At 38.4% G+C, this 12,752-nt stretch overlaps 1 long non-coding RNA gene across 1 annotated transcript; it reads left to right on the plus strand.

Annotated features, from left to right (window-relative positions):
* Positions 1–359: 359 nt before the first annotated feature.
* LOC110694827 lies at positions 360–10,100 on the plus strand. The gene is made up of 3 exons (XR_002505946.1): positions 360–801; positions 1,898–1,973; positions 9,475–10,100. It is a non-coding gene; the product is annotated as an uncharacterized LOC110694827 (long non-coding RNA).
* Positions 10,101–12,752: the final 2,652 nt, after the last annotated feature.

Consider the following 12,752-nt stretch of genomic DNA (forward strand, 5'->3'; position numbering starts at 1 on the left):
ACATTAGGTAGACATATCCATATCTACTATAGTCGTCCGTGAAAGTGATGAAATAGCGATAACCATTCCTTGTAGTCGTGCTCATTGGTCCACATACATCCGTGTGTATGAGACCCAATAAATCACTTGCCCTTTCTCCTAACTTGGATAAGGGTTGCTTTATCATTTTACCAAGTAAACATCCTTCGCAGTTTTCAAATGACTCCACGCCAAATGAATCAAGAATGTCTTGATTAAGAAATTTCTTGATGCGCTTGATGTTTATATGGCCTAGACGAAAATGCCACAAGTAGGCTGGACTTGACACATCGGTTTTAACCCTTTTGACGGTATTGTCAACATTACAAACCTGTTTGTCTAACGAAAGCACATAAAAGACCGTTTTCTGAATATCACTACAACAAATTGAGCTTTTAACAACACCAAAATAATAGCACTTTGACAAAAATGCTGTTATTATTTGGGATAGCAACAGTAAACCACTTAAGGAAGCAATTTAACAGCATTTCATGTACAAATACTGTAAAAAAAGTACGATACAACAGCGTTTTAATTAAACGCTACAATAATGTGCTATTAATCTAACCACTCATCCCATTTTTACCAGTCCACTAAAGCATAACACAAAAAAAGAAAAAAAAAAAAAAATTGATTAACCAACCTCCACGACTTTATAGATCTAAATCCACAAAATCCTAATTCCATAAGTTTTCACACTGCTCTACTTTCTCCTCCATTGAATTATACTGTCATGCTCTAAATTTCCCAGTGATTCTCTCCTCCATTGAAGCAGCTTTTGAGGTAATTGTTTTTTTTTTTTTTGTTTTTTTGCAGAATCTAAAGTTTAGTTTTACGCTATTGTTAATTTAATTGTTAGGATAGTCAATTCAGGGTTCATTTAAGGTAGATTCTTGACAAATTTGTTATAATTGTTGATGGGGGTAATTTACGTAAATATTATTATTTGAGCCAGAAGAAATTGATGTGATTTTCTAGTCTACTTTGATAATTGTGTCAAATTTGGTTGTTATTGAGTTGCATTACGAGCATATTTTTCAAGCGTACGTTATCGATTATGAAAGCTTAGTGGATAATTTTTGAGGCTATTCGAGCCCAAGCTTGAGAGCCGAGGTTCGTTCAGCTTTGAATGAGTTGAGGCGGCCTAAAACCTAAACCTTTCTTAACTTTGGTTGTTTGCACTTGTCCTGGCCGGGTGTATAATCATCTATGCCTGCCTAATAGAAAATTGTTTCAAGAGCAAATTCTGAGGATAAATTTTGTGGTTGATATTCAATTTGTGTATAGATTAATAATCAAAATATGTGCTTGAGATTTATAAACTAGAACTTTTTTTAATTTTTTTTTCTCTTTTGCTTCACTGAATGTGATGGTGCCCTTAGTACTATACTAGTGGGTAGGCATTTAACCTATCTATTAACTATTACTAAAACAAAATATTGACATTATCAACCCTAAAATTATCGTACGTGTCATTCTCAAATTAAAAAATTTCCCTCCAATTCTTCGTGTGATGTCAATATGTCATCAATTAATTTTTATTTATTTATTTATTTATTTTTTATCTATATTTTTTACTTTAATGCATAGTGCCTATATAAAATTCAATTAACCAAGTTTCTCTCCTAAATTATAGTTTCACATATCTAATTTGTTTCGTGTTGAACGCGGTTTCAATTTTTTTTACTTTCCTTAACTGTAATTTAAATTACTTTTGTATTTAATTCTAATCTTCGTATATGCAACAGAACATAAATTACAAGAAAGGTTTATTCAAATCGTGCATCGCACGGGTATAACCTAGTTAAATGTTAAAATACATGATTATCTTGTTAAGAATATTTAATTTAATCGCATGTTTTACCAATTTTCAATGCAGGAGCCACTCGGGTGAGGATGAGGTTAAGGTTGAGGTTTTGGGAGCATTTACCGAATCATTGAAAATTATCTAGAATGTGAGTAATTTTATTTGAAAATTAAATTAGTATTAGCAAAATCGAAGTTAGAATCAAGACATTTTAATCATTTTGTTATACAATTGGGTAATTGAGATTTAATTTATAGAATTATGTCTTCTCTATTTGATATACGGTAATTGAACTAGTTGAACAAAAGAAGATTGTATTGCATATTATTGGGTTATATATTTAACTGTCAAGTACATCCCCCAAAATTTTCATTTAATTACAAAACCTGCATATTCTAAGAAGTCATGTGAGCTTATTAGAAGATTTAACATGTAAATTCAATTCATGTGACCAGCATATTTATTTCAATGTAATATGGAACTAAACTAGCTTAATGCTTTCTTCTTTGCTTTAGTTATTCTGTTTACTTCTTTTTTTTTTTTTTTTTTGTGACTATAATCATGTTCTTGTTCTCATTGATTATATTTTTTTAGTCTCACACACTCTGACTCAGTCCTTCGGTTGCCTATTTGTGGGTTTGGTTACAAAAGTTTGTGTTGGTGTATGCTCATTCCTTCGTATGTGTATGCTGCTTAGAGTAAGAGGCTTTAGATTATTTGCCTGTGTTTTAATTTTTTCTTATCCTTGTCAATAAGTAACATGGATATGGCTCTTATTGATTTAACAGTAATGAGACCTGATTTTGTTTATCTATATATGTCTATATGAGACATTATACATTGTTATTAACTACTTTTGATTTGTGTATAAATACCCAGATCACGTGGCTCAATCAAAAAGGGACACATGTTACCCAAATACCTTAGTTGATAACCTAAGACAAGGGCACTGATTCCTAATATCCTATGTATAGGGACATTTACCTCATTTTAGGGGCACATGTTGGGTTTCGTAGTGACCCACACTACTCGGAAAGAAACCCGCCAAGACCCGACCCCATAATAAATGCAATTAACAAGCAAAACATAATTAAACACAAGAAAGGATAAAAGATTATACCATTGACGCGTGCTTCGCTCAACAATGAGCTCTTACTTGAACCCCGAAAATATGAGGTCTCCAACGGGATCGTATCCTCGAACTCGACCCGAGCGTCCTAAGTCTCGAAGGTTAGTCGAGACCCGGACAAATAAAACTATGAGTTTTACGAATCAAGGTTTACTCAAATCAAGAGTTGCCTTTTAATTCCACTCAAGGTTGTGTATTCCCAAATACCCAAGCCTTTGGTATTTATAGGGAAATGCACCCTTGATTTCCAATCTCCCACCAATGTGGGAGAGTTGGTAAAAATCAATAATTTATTTAATTCCAAATTAACTAAATAATTAAGATCAATTACAACGCGACAAGTGGCATAATTATATGCTTATGAGTGATGCCCAAGGTTAGGTGGGAGGGACCATAGCCTTGCTCCCCAAGGATTTGCTTGGTCCCCACACCCACACACAAACCGCCTCAAGGAAGGCTGTGCTGGCTGCCAGCTAGCGCTGCCAGCTAGCACCAGCCAGCAGCCTTGCATCCCCAGCTAGGCAGTGCGTGCTGGTGCTGGGCGATGCTTGGCGCTAGTGCGTGCTAGTGCTAGGCTGTGCTAGACTTGTTTGTCAAGAGAAAGCACATAAAGACCATTTTCTGAATATGCTTTACCATAAAAAACATTATCGAAATAAAATGAACAACTATTGTTCTTAATTCGAAATTCAAAACCTTTGGTGTCCATCGCCGATATTGAAATAATGTTTTTTGTAATTCTAGGAACATGATAACAATTGTCAAGTTTTAAAATAAGCCCATAGGGCAATGACAAACTGAGAGTTCCAACGGAGACGGCAGACATTCTTGCTCCATTGCCGACCTGAAGCTCGACCTCTCCCTTCTCTAGCCTCCTATTTATCCTTAGTTCCTGAGCATTGGAACAAAGGTGTGAGCCACATCCGGTATCTAATACCCATGATGTTTTGCTAGCGAAGTTTAAGTCTATAACAAAAATACCTGATGAAGAAGCAACGGTGCCGTTCTTCTTATCTTCCTTGAATTTGAGGCAGTCCCGTTTCCAATGTCCCTTCTTCTTGCAGTAGAAACATTCGGAATCAGACTTGGAAGAGGCTACCTTCTTGTCCTTGCTGCGCTTGACAGTGTTTGACTTAGGCGGAAAATTTCTCTTTTTCCCTTTAAATCTCTTCTTCTTGTCCGGACGTTTGAATGGCTTGCCCTTCCTCACCATGAGCATGTCATGCTTTCCCTCATCTTTGAGGGTTTGCTCGGCTTGCTTCAACATACCATGAAGCTTGGTGAGGGTTTTCTCCATGCTATGCATATTATAGTTCATCTTGAACTGATCATAGCCTTTGTGAAGCGAGTGGAGAATGATGTCAATTGTCATCTCGGTTGAATACCCAACATCAAGCCTTTCCATGTTCTCAAATAATCCAATCATTTTGAGGACATGTAGGCTGACTGGCTCTCCTTTCTTGAGCTTGCTCTCAAGGATCTGCCTGTGGGTTTCGAAGCTTTCAGTTCGGGCTAGCTCTTGAAACATATTCTGAAGCTCAGAAATGATTTCAAAAGCCGTCTCCTTTTCAAAGAAAGTCTTTTGAAGATCCGGAGACATAGTGGCCAACATGATGCATTTGACATCCCGATTGGCACTTTGCCATCGGTTAAGGGCAGCCTGAGTGACCTCCTCATTGGGAGCGTCGGGCATTTCCTCATCAAGGACGTATTCCTTTTGCTCTTGCATTAGTACAATGCGCAAATTTCTTTGCCAATCAAGAAAATTTGGCCCGCTCAACTTCTCCTTGTCGAGAATTGAGCGTAAAGAGAATTGGTTGTTGTTTGAGTTACTTGCAGACATTATTTTACAATTGAAAGAATTTGAAATGAAAAACCATTCATAAATCAATAAGTTGAAAAAAGCGTTCATGCATATTTTCAATCTTATTGAGCATTTTATCCACGCATTAATAAATTTTCATTTATGGGCGAGAATAAAATGATTCCGAGATCCCAAAGATCAAGAAATGGTTAAGCATGCTTTGGCTTGTCTTAATCATTAAATATCTTAAGGTAAGCAATCCAATTGCTAATAGCTCCAAGCTACTCTTGGTTTGATAAAATGTCGCATCTAATGCATTCTTGACATTTTATCTCTTTTGCCACGACATCTAAGGACTCCTTACTGATATCGTTGAGCTTAACCAATAAAACTTGTATACCTAGTATACCTTACGTTCCTAGGGAAGTAGTGATGCCTCGCTTTGGCGTAGCCCATCACATACGCACATTAGTTCGGTAAGTGTTGTTCTTGGAACGACAAATTTTAGCTCAATATTATTAAGGGACCTAGCGTTTCTATGTTGGTTTGATTTAAGTGAACTTAACTAATCGCCGCAACATATGAAATCCTAGACTTGCATCTAACATTCATATATAACAATAATAATATATATAAAGCATAAAATAGATGCATTTGGCAACTAGCATGACCCCTTGAAATCTTCAATTTCCATGGGTCTTCATCTTGGCTCGTCTTCATCGAAACGCCGTCTTGAGACATCTTGGCCAAAATAAAATAACTAGTTAGAACGACTAAGACTAATCTAAAGTACAAAAATACTTAACGGTTCGCAGACCGTATTTAGATTTACAAAAAAACATAACGGAACGCAGTCCGTATTTTTAATCCTAGTCGGGCCCCACTAGTTGCCATTTTCAATAACCTGTTTTGAAAACAATTTTTCATTCACCCATTCACTATTTGTGAATGGCCCATGCATTTTACGAAATACACAATTAAACACGCAAAACTAGTAACTAACTTAGGTGGTTAATCCAATTAACGCGCCTAATTAAAACTAGTCAAAGTTGTTTAATCCATTATTTCTAAAAACAAAATGCTCACATAATTAACTAAGCTCCCACTAAATTCCGCATCCACACACTTAATTAATCCGATTAATTAAGTCGGCATAACCCATAATTTGTCAAAATAATTTTTTTTTGCAAAAGCCGGAAAAATCGAGGTCTAACCTCGTTAAAATAATTATATAAATAATTTAAAACGGCAAAATTTTTGCAAAATTGCATAGCTCAAAAATTTAGCAAAATAGCCCCACCCAAGCATGGTGCATTGCGCACCATGGCTGCTAGGCAGCAGTGGGCTGGCTGGCTGGGGCTTGCTGCCTCGCTGCCCAGCAGCAGCACAAGCTTGCCAGCAGCCTACGCCACACAGCACCAGCAGCATCAAGGGCTGTGCTGGCGCTTGGTGCTAGCATGTTGCGCCAAGCACAACACACTACGCTGCCCAGCATCACGCATGTTGGCACCTACCACGCTGCCCAGCAGCGCTCTAAGCAGCCAGCAGCCAATGCCATTGCCCAAGCCCAGCACTTTAGCACCCTTCGCCACACAGCCACGCAACATTGATGCTTAGCCATGCGCGCACCATAGGCAGCCTACATGTGGGCTGTTAGGCAGCCCGGCTAGCCTTGGTGACGCTTGCGTTTTTGTATCGATTTGCGTTCATTTTACTTGGAATTTTAATTCCGATTTGTGTGTGACAAAAATTAATTCTAAATTACATTTTAGAATCAATTTGAGGAAAAATAAAATAAAATAAAATAAGTCTAACTAAAATAAATTTAATTTTAATGGTGCTCAAGCCTAAATCATCCAAAAATTTATTTTTTGAACAAATTTAGGTCTTTCTTTATGCTTAAAATTAAATGAGCTATGTCCATAATTAATTTAGCCAATATGCAAATTAATAATGGATTTGACAAATGGGAGTTGGAAAAATAAATTAACCATCTAATAATAAAATTTTTCCAACTTTCATGCTTGTGTAAAATAACAAGATTACATCTTCCAATATGAAGATTAATCAAAATTTTACTCACAAGTATTTGAACTTTATGGATTTTAATCAACCAAAATGAAAATCCAAACTTTGTTCAATATGAAAATTAGGGTTAGAGTTCCAATCATTTAAACCTTTAAAGATTAGAACTTTAACATACTTGGGAACTTAAATTACACATTCACATCAAACATTCACACATTAATGCAATTAATTTGCAAAATTTGTGAAAAAACAAGTTTATGTGAAAAGGCATATCAACTCAAGCACTAATTAAAACTCCATAATTATGATAATTATGCTTAAGGATATTTAAAATAGCAGTAGATTAGGGATGTAATAATGCATTTAATCTAACCTTGTAATGCTTGCATTAATCAAGGCTTAAAAAGATTTAAAATTTCGTTGAAAAACGAAAAAAACCTCAAAAACTTGGGTTTCTAGTTCGAATTTGGCTTCTGGACAGATCTCAAAGAGAGATGAATCTGGATTAGAATGTCGATTCCACCCAAAAATCACTATTTTTGAGCCAAAATCTGGGTTCGACAGCTAAATCGATAAAAAATACGAGTTTTAAAATTAATTAAAACGAGCTTCTAATCTAATTAGAAAAGAAAAACCAGAAATTAATTCTTACTTTGAAACACCTTAATTAATTAATAATTGCAAAACTTAAAATGAGCGTGGCTCCGATACCGCTATTGGGTTTCGTAGTGACCCACACTACGCGGAAAGAAACCCGCCAAGACCCGCCCCCATAATAAATGCAATTAACAAGCAAAACATAATTAAACACAAGAAAGGATAAAAGATTATACCTTTGACGCGTGCTTCGCTCAACAATGAGCTCTTACTTAAACCCCGAAAATACGAGGTCTCCAACGGGATCGTACCCTCGAACCCGACCCGAGCGTCCTAAGTCTCGAAAGTTAGTCGAGACCCGAACAAATAAAACTATGAGTTTTACAAATCAAGGTTTACTCAAATCAAGAGTTGCCTTTTAATTCCACTCAAGGTTGTTTTTTTTCCCAATACCCAAGCCTTTGGTATTTATAGGGAAATGAACCCTTGATTTCCAATCTCCCACCAATGTAGGAGAGTTGGTAAAAATCAATAATTTATTTAATTCCAAATTAAATATATAATTAAGATCAATCACAATGCGACAAGTGGCATAATTATATGCTTATGAGTGATGCCCAAGGTTAGGTGGGGGGGGGACCATAGCCTTGCTCTCCAAGGCTTTGCTTGGTCCCCACACCCACACATAAACCGCCTCAAGGAAGGCTGTGCTGGCTGCCAGCTAGCGTGCCAGCTAGCGTGCCAGCTAGCGCTACCAGCTAGCACCAGCCAGCAGCCTTGCATCCCCAGCCAGGTAGTGCGTGCTGGTGCTGGGTGATGCTTGGCGCTGGTGCGTGCTAGTGCTAGGCTGTGCTAGCATGCTGGTGTTGGCCCAACACTCCCATGCATTGCCTCGCACACACTAGCATCCCTCGCACAGGCTCTACGCATAGCCATGCCTGCCAGCCCCTCACGCACGCAAGGCCTAGCATGCGTGCTGCTAGCGAGCCACGCATGCTGGCCATGGTGATGGGCGATGGTGCACCTGCACACGCACTGAGCGAGGCTAGTGCTGCTTGCTAGCTTGCTGTGCTTGGTGCTGCCATGCGAAGGCACGCACGCCAGCACACAGCTATGCGATTGCTCGGTGCTGCATTGCGAGGCTGCTGGGCGATGGTGCACACGCACACGCACACACCCATGTGCCTAGTACTGCGATGGTGCTGTGCGTGGTGCTAGGGCTGCGATAGCGCCTAGGCATGATGCTAGGGCTGCGATGGCGCCTAGGCATCATGCTACGCCTAGCACACCATGGTGCGCCTAACACACACAAGGTGCGCCTGCGCTTGGGATAAGCTAGCTTAGCCTAGCTACGACTATGCTCGTACTTGTCGCTTGTGATTTTGCGACGCTCGGTCTCGACGCTCTAGGCTCGATATTCGACGTCTGTATTCGTAAAAATCTGTCGACTCATTAAATCCTTCGGATTAATTCGTCGTCTCGGATCGGTTGTTCAATTGGGTTCGACCCGAAGGGTTCAGTTAAGATTAAGATGTAATATCAATTGTACCTCGATATTACTGATCGGAAGCGGCCTCCACCTAGGCAATCTGATCACTTGACCTTACTGAAGAATTAGTTCTGTAATAATTCTGAACCCTCTACCAGAATAATACACTTGTTGGAAGGACACCATTCCTTTTAGCACATTCATTTATTACATCATTTAGAATTCTCTTACAATAGAGAAATCACCTGATCTCGGGATCCGAGAAGATTCACTTTACTTTCCGCATTTTACTCAAATTCGACTCTTACTAACTTAATTGTCGGAGGCGGAACTCTGTACAATCAGAGCTTCTGTTTTCTTATATGTACAAGCAAAGAGGATCCAGTCTTGGTGACGTAAATCTCCCTTAGTTTTAGGTTTATTTTGGTTTTTTTTTGTTATTTCTAGTACGTTTAGTCTTGTTTTAGTTAATATTGTCTTATTTTATGTTTTTAGTCCTTAGTTGTGAATAATGCGCCTTTTGCTCGATTTCTAGCTTGATTTGCGTGTTTTTCTTTGTGATCGTTCACTTTTTTCTCACTTAGTATATTTAATTTGTCTAGGTACTTGGCATGTTCCTCGATTTTGATGACCCGAGAGAAGGCCGAAAAATTACATTAGAAGTAGCCTTGAAGCTAAAAAGAAGCAACGAAACAAGCAAGAGCAAAAGGAGCAAAGAACGAAGCAAGCACAAGCAGCAGCGCAACCACCGTGGCACGGCAGTGGGCACCGTGTCGCGGAGTTCAGCACCGTGGCTCGGCAGACAGCCGTGTCGTGGCAGCCGACGCCGTGGCATGGAAACCTAGTTTTGCCCACCGCGGGCGCGAGTTCAGCCTCTGCAGGTGCGACCCTGCAGGTTTCCAGTTTTGGCCAGCTTCTTGTAAATTCCCCGGAGATGCCTCTCAGCGGACGCGACCCTTAGCCACCGCGGGCGCGGGTTTCTAGGTTTCCTTCGCATTTTATCTTCGTTTTTTTGTAATATTAATAGGACGACCTTCTTTAGACTTCATAAAAGCAAGTTTTTACATTCTCTCTCCTCTAATTAGGATTGGGCTTAGATTAGGAGTTTCTCTCTCTAGCTTAGGAGTAGTTTTAGAGAGAGAAAGCTTGGGATTTCAATGGAGATTTAAGAGTCTGAAGATGCAATTTTGTGGATACTCTTCTCATCTATTCAATGAGCTTTTCTAACTTTCTCTCACCTTTATTGCTTTGTTTAATTCTTGTTTTTGCTTAATTCTTTGTTGATTAGAGTAGATAATTAGTTTACTTGATTGATTCTTGCTTTAATTCTTGTTTAACCTTGTTTTCCATGTTTTTCATCATTATGTTTGCTTCGATTTTGTTCTAGGGAAATGGATGAAGGTTATGTTGATGAATTGAGTGATTGATTGTGATTAGTATGCAATTGATTCTTGGTTATTGTGTTTGGATGATGCTTATATTGATTAGAATCTTTTTAGCTAATTGATTCTAGGTTCTTAATTGTGCTTTCAATTAATTGTGGGGAAGTGAGTTGATTGAGAGTCTAGATTCTTCCATACCTTTGCTAGGCTAGTTGCGCGGGAGTGAATTAGCTTAGTAGGATAATTAGCATGCATAATTGCGCGGGAGTGAGTTGAGTATGTTGATCGTTCCTAATTGAGATCATGAACATCTAATTGAGACTTGTTATTGAATTCATTAATGTAATTGGATTCCCCTTTCCCTAGTATCTTATTAATTGCTTTAACTAGTGTTTTAGTTGTTTCTCTCTCTATCTCACAACCTTCCTACTAGTTTAGTTAGCTCAAATTAATATACTTATTCCTTGTGGTTCGACCCTAGCTTGCCACTATCTAGTGTGAACATCTCTAATTAAATTAGGAATATAAATTGTTGATTTGATTTAGGATATTAGACACAACCTATTATTCGCCGGTCAAATTTTTGGCGACGTTGCCGAGGACCAAGGCATTCATTTGTTTGAGTTGATTAGATTAGCTAGGTTCTTGTGGATAGTTTTGATTTTTGTTTGCTTTTCTTTTCTTTGTGTAAAAAAAAAAATGACATGCTTATCTTTTCCTCAATTTTATGATGAACCCTTCTATGCTTACTTTGAAAGACTTGATGGTTTACTTAGTTTCCATGGTTGTTCTCTTAGTGATGCTTGTACCTTATTGGGGCATGAATGAGTATACTAGGGGAATGGTTGAGAATATGTATAATGGTAGATTCCATCTTTTGCCTATGCATGATGCTTGGAATTTCTTCAAATAACTTGCTAGAGATTCTTATGATAGAGAATGTTATGTTTCTTGTTTCGATTCTCAATGTCAAGATTCTTTTAATTTTTGAACGAATTCTCTTGATGCTTTTAATATGCCTTGTGATGATCCAAATATGCATGTTAACCCCTTCCCCTCTTATGCTCATTGTGATGAGGTTTGTTCTAATGTTGATGATATGCATGTTAATGGTGATTGAGGTTAACATTGATGCCCAAATTCTTGCTCAAATACAATATCTTACCCAACAAGTCCAAGGGCTTCAAGAGGAACAAAAGTTGAGAGAAGTGAGACTTGCCCAAGTGATGAGTGCTAGGATTGTTGGAAATGGATGCGAGGCACCTCACTTGGAGTGTGAGAGTGCTTTTGAGGATGATATGGGTTAAGGGTGTAAAGGTGAGGGGAGATTTTCTTGTGATAAGAGGATTTTGATCCTTTTTATTCCCCTTTTGAGCTTGAGCGCTTTCCTTCCCCTTATTCACACCCTTTGAGAGCTTCCTTTGGTGAGGATGTAAGTGAGCCATCTTTCATATTGAATGAGGGATTTCATGAGGATGATGATGATGACGACTTTGAGCAACTAAGAGAGATTGAGAGTCCCTTGGATGATGGTAGAGGAGTTGAAAATGAAGAAAATCTTGATTTTGTGGATCCTAACCCCCTTCCCCATCAAGATGAGTCTACCTTGCATGTTTGCGACCTTTCTATCTATGAGTAATTGGACTCCTTTGAGGTTATGACTAATGTGTTCATTGAAGGTGTAACGAAAAACCACAGCCTCTTGAGAGAGTTCATTGGCAATGCTTCATGGGAAAAATGCGTTTGAGAGAAACCTTTATCCTTTCATGCATGGTTTTGAGACTTTAGGCTTTGAGATTGTTGAGGGAAGTGTTATTTATTATGGGGGAAAGGAGGATGAGGTTGTTTCTTTTGGAGAGTTTTTGTTTGAGGGAGATGTGAGTCATGAGCGTTCTTTTGAAGATTCCATGATTGATTTTCATGCCCTCATTAGTGATGTGAGGCTTTGTGAGACCTTTGCTTTTCCTCCCCTTCCTCATGTCCCCTTATCTTTAAGTTTTAACCTTATTCCTCCCTATTCAACCTCTATCCCTTCATATCTCATAGAGCCTATTGAGGATCCTCTCTTCTTTAATGAGCTTCCCCTTTCTCATCCTCCCATTATTGAGGAATTGGGTGATTGTGCCACACAAAAAGATTTCTTTTGGCATGTCCTTATTTGCGTGCAATAATCTTGTTGCACGTCCTCCTTCCGTCATTTGCCTACCGGGTATCATATGAAATGTTTAGTAGTGCATTTGATAAGCTCTTGAGATCATTGAATTATTATTTCCTAGAGCGGTCTCGCTTGGACGTTAAATAAACCTTTCTTGGGAAGTAACCCGTGTTTTACTGCTTTCTTTTTCTTTTCTTTTTGTATAGTTTTTGTCTCATGGACGTGTTTATGTTTCTTGCTAGGTACACAACTCGATATACTCTTGTGAATTTGCTTGGGTTAAGAATTAAGGAAGATCTACCCCTTCTTTCCTAGCATGTGGATTTCAAGACATAATTTTGGA

This window comes from Chenopodium quinoa, unplaced genomic scaffold, assembly GCF_001683475.1.
Source record: "Chenopodium quinoa cultivar QQ74 unplaced genomic scaffold, ASM168347v1, whole genome shotgun sequence".
NCBI lineage: Eukaryota > Viridiplantae > Streptophyta > Magnoliopsida > Caryophyllales > Amaranthaceae > Chenopodium > Chenopodium quinoa.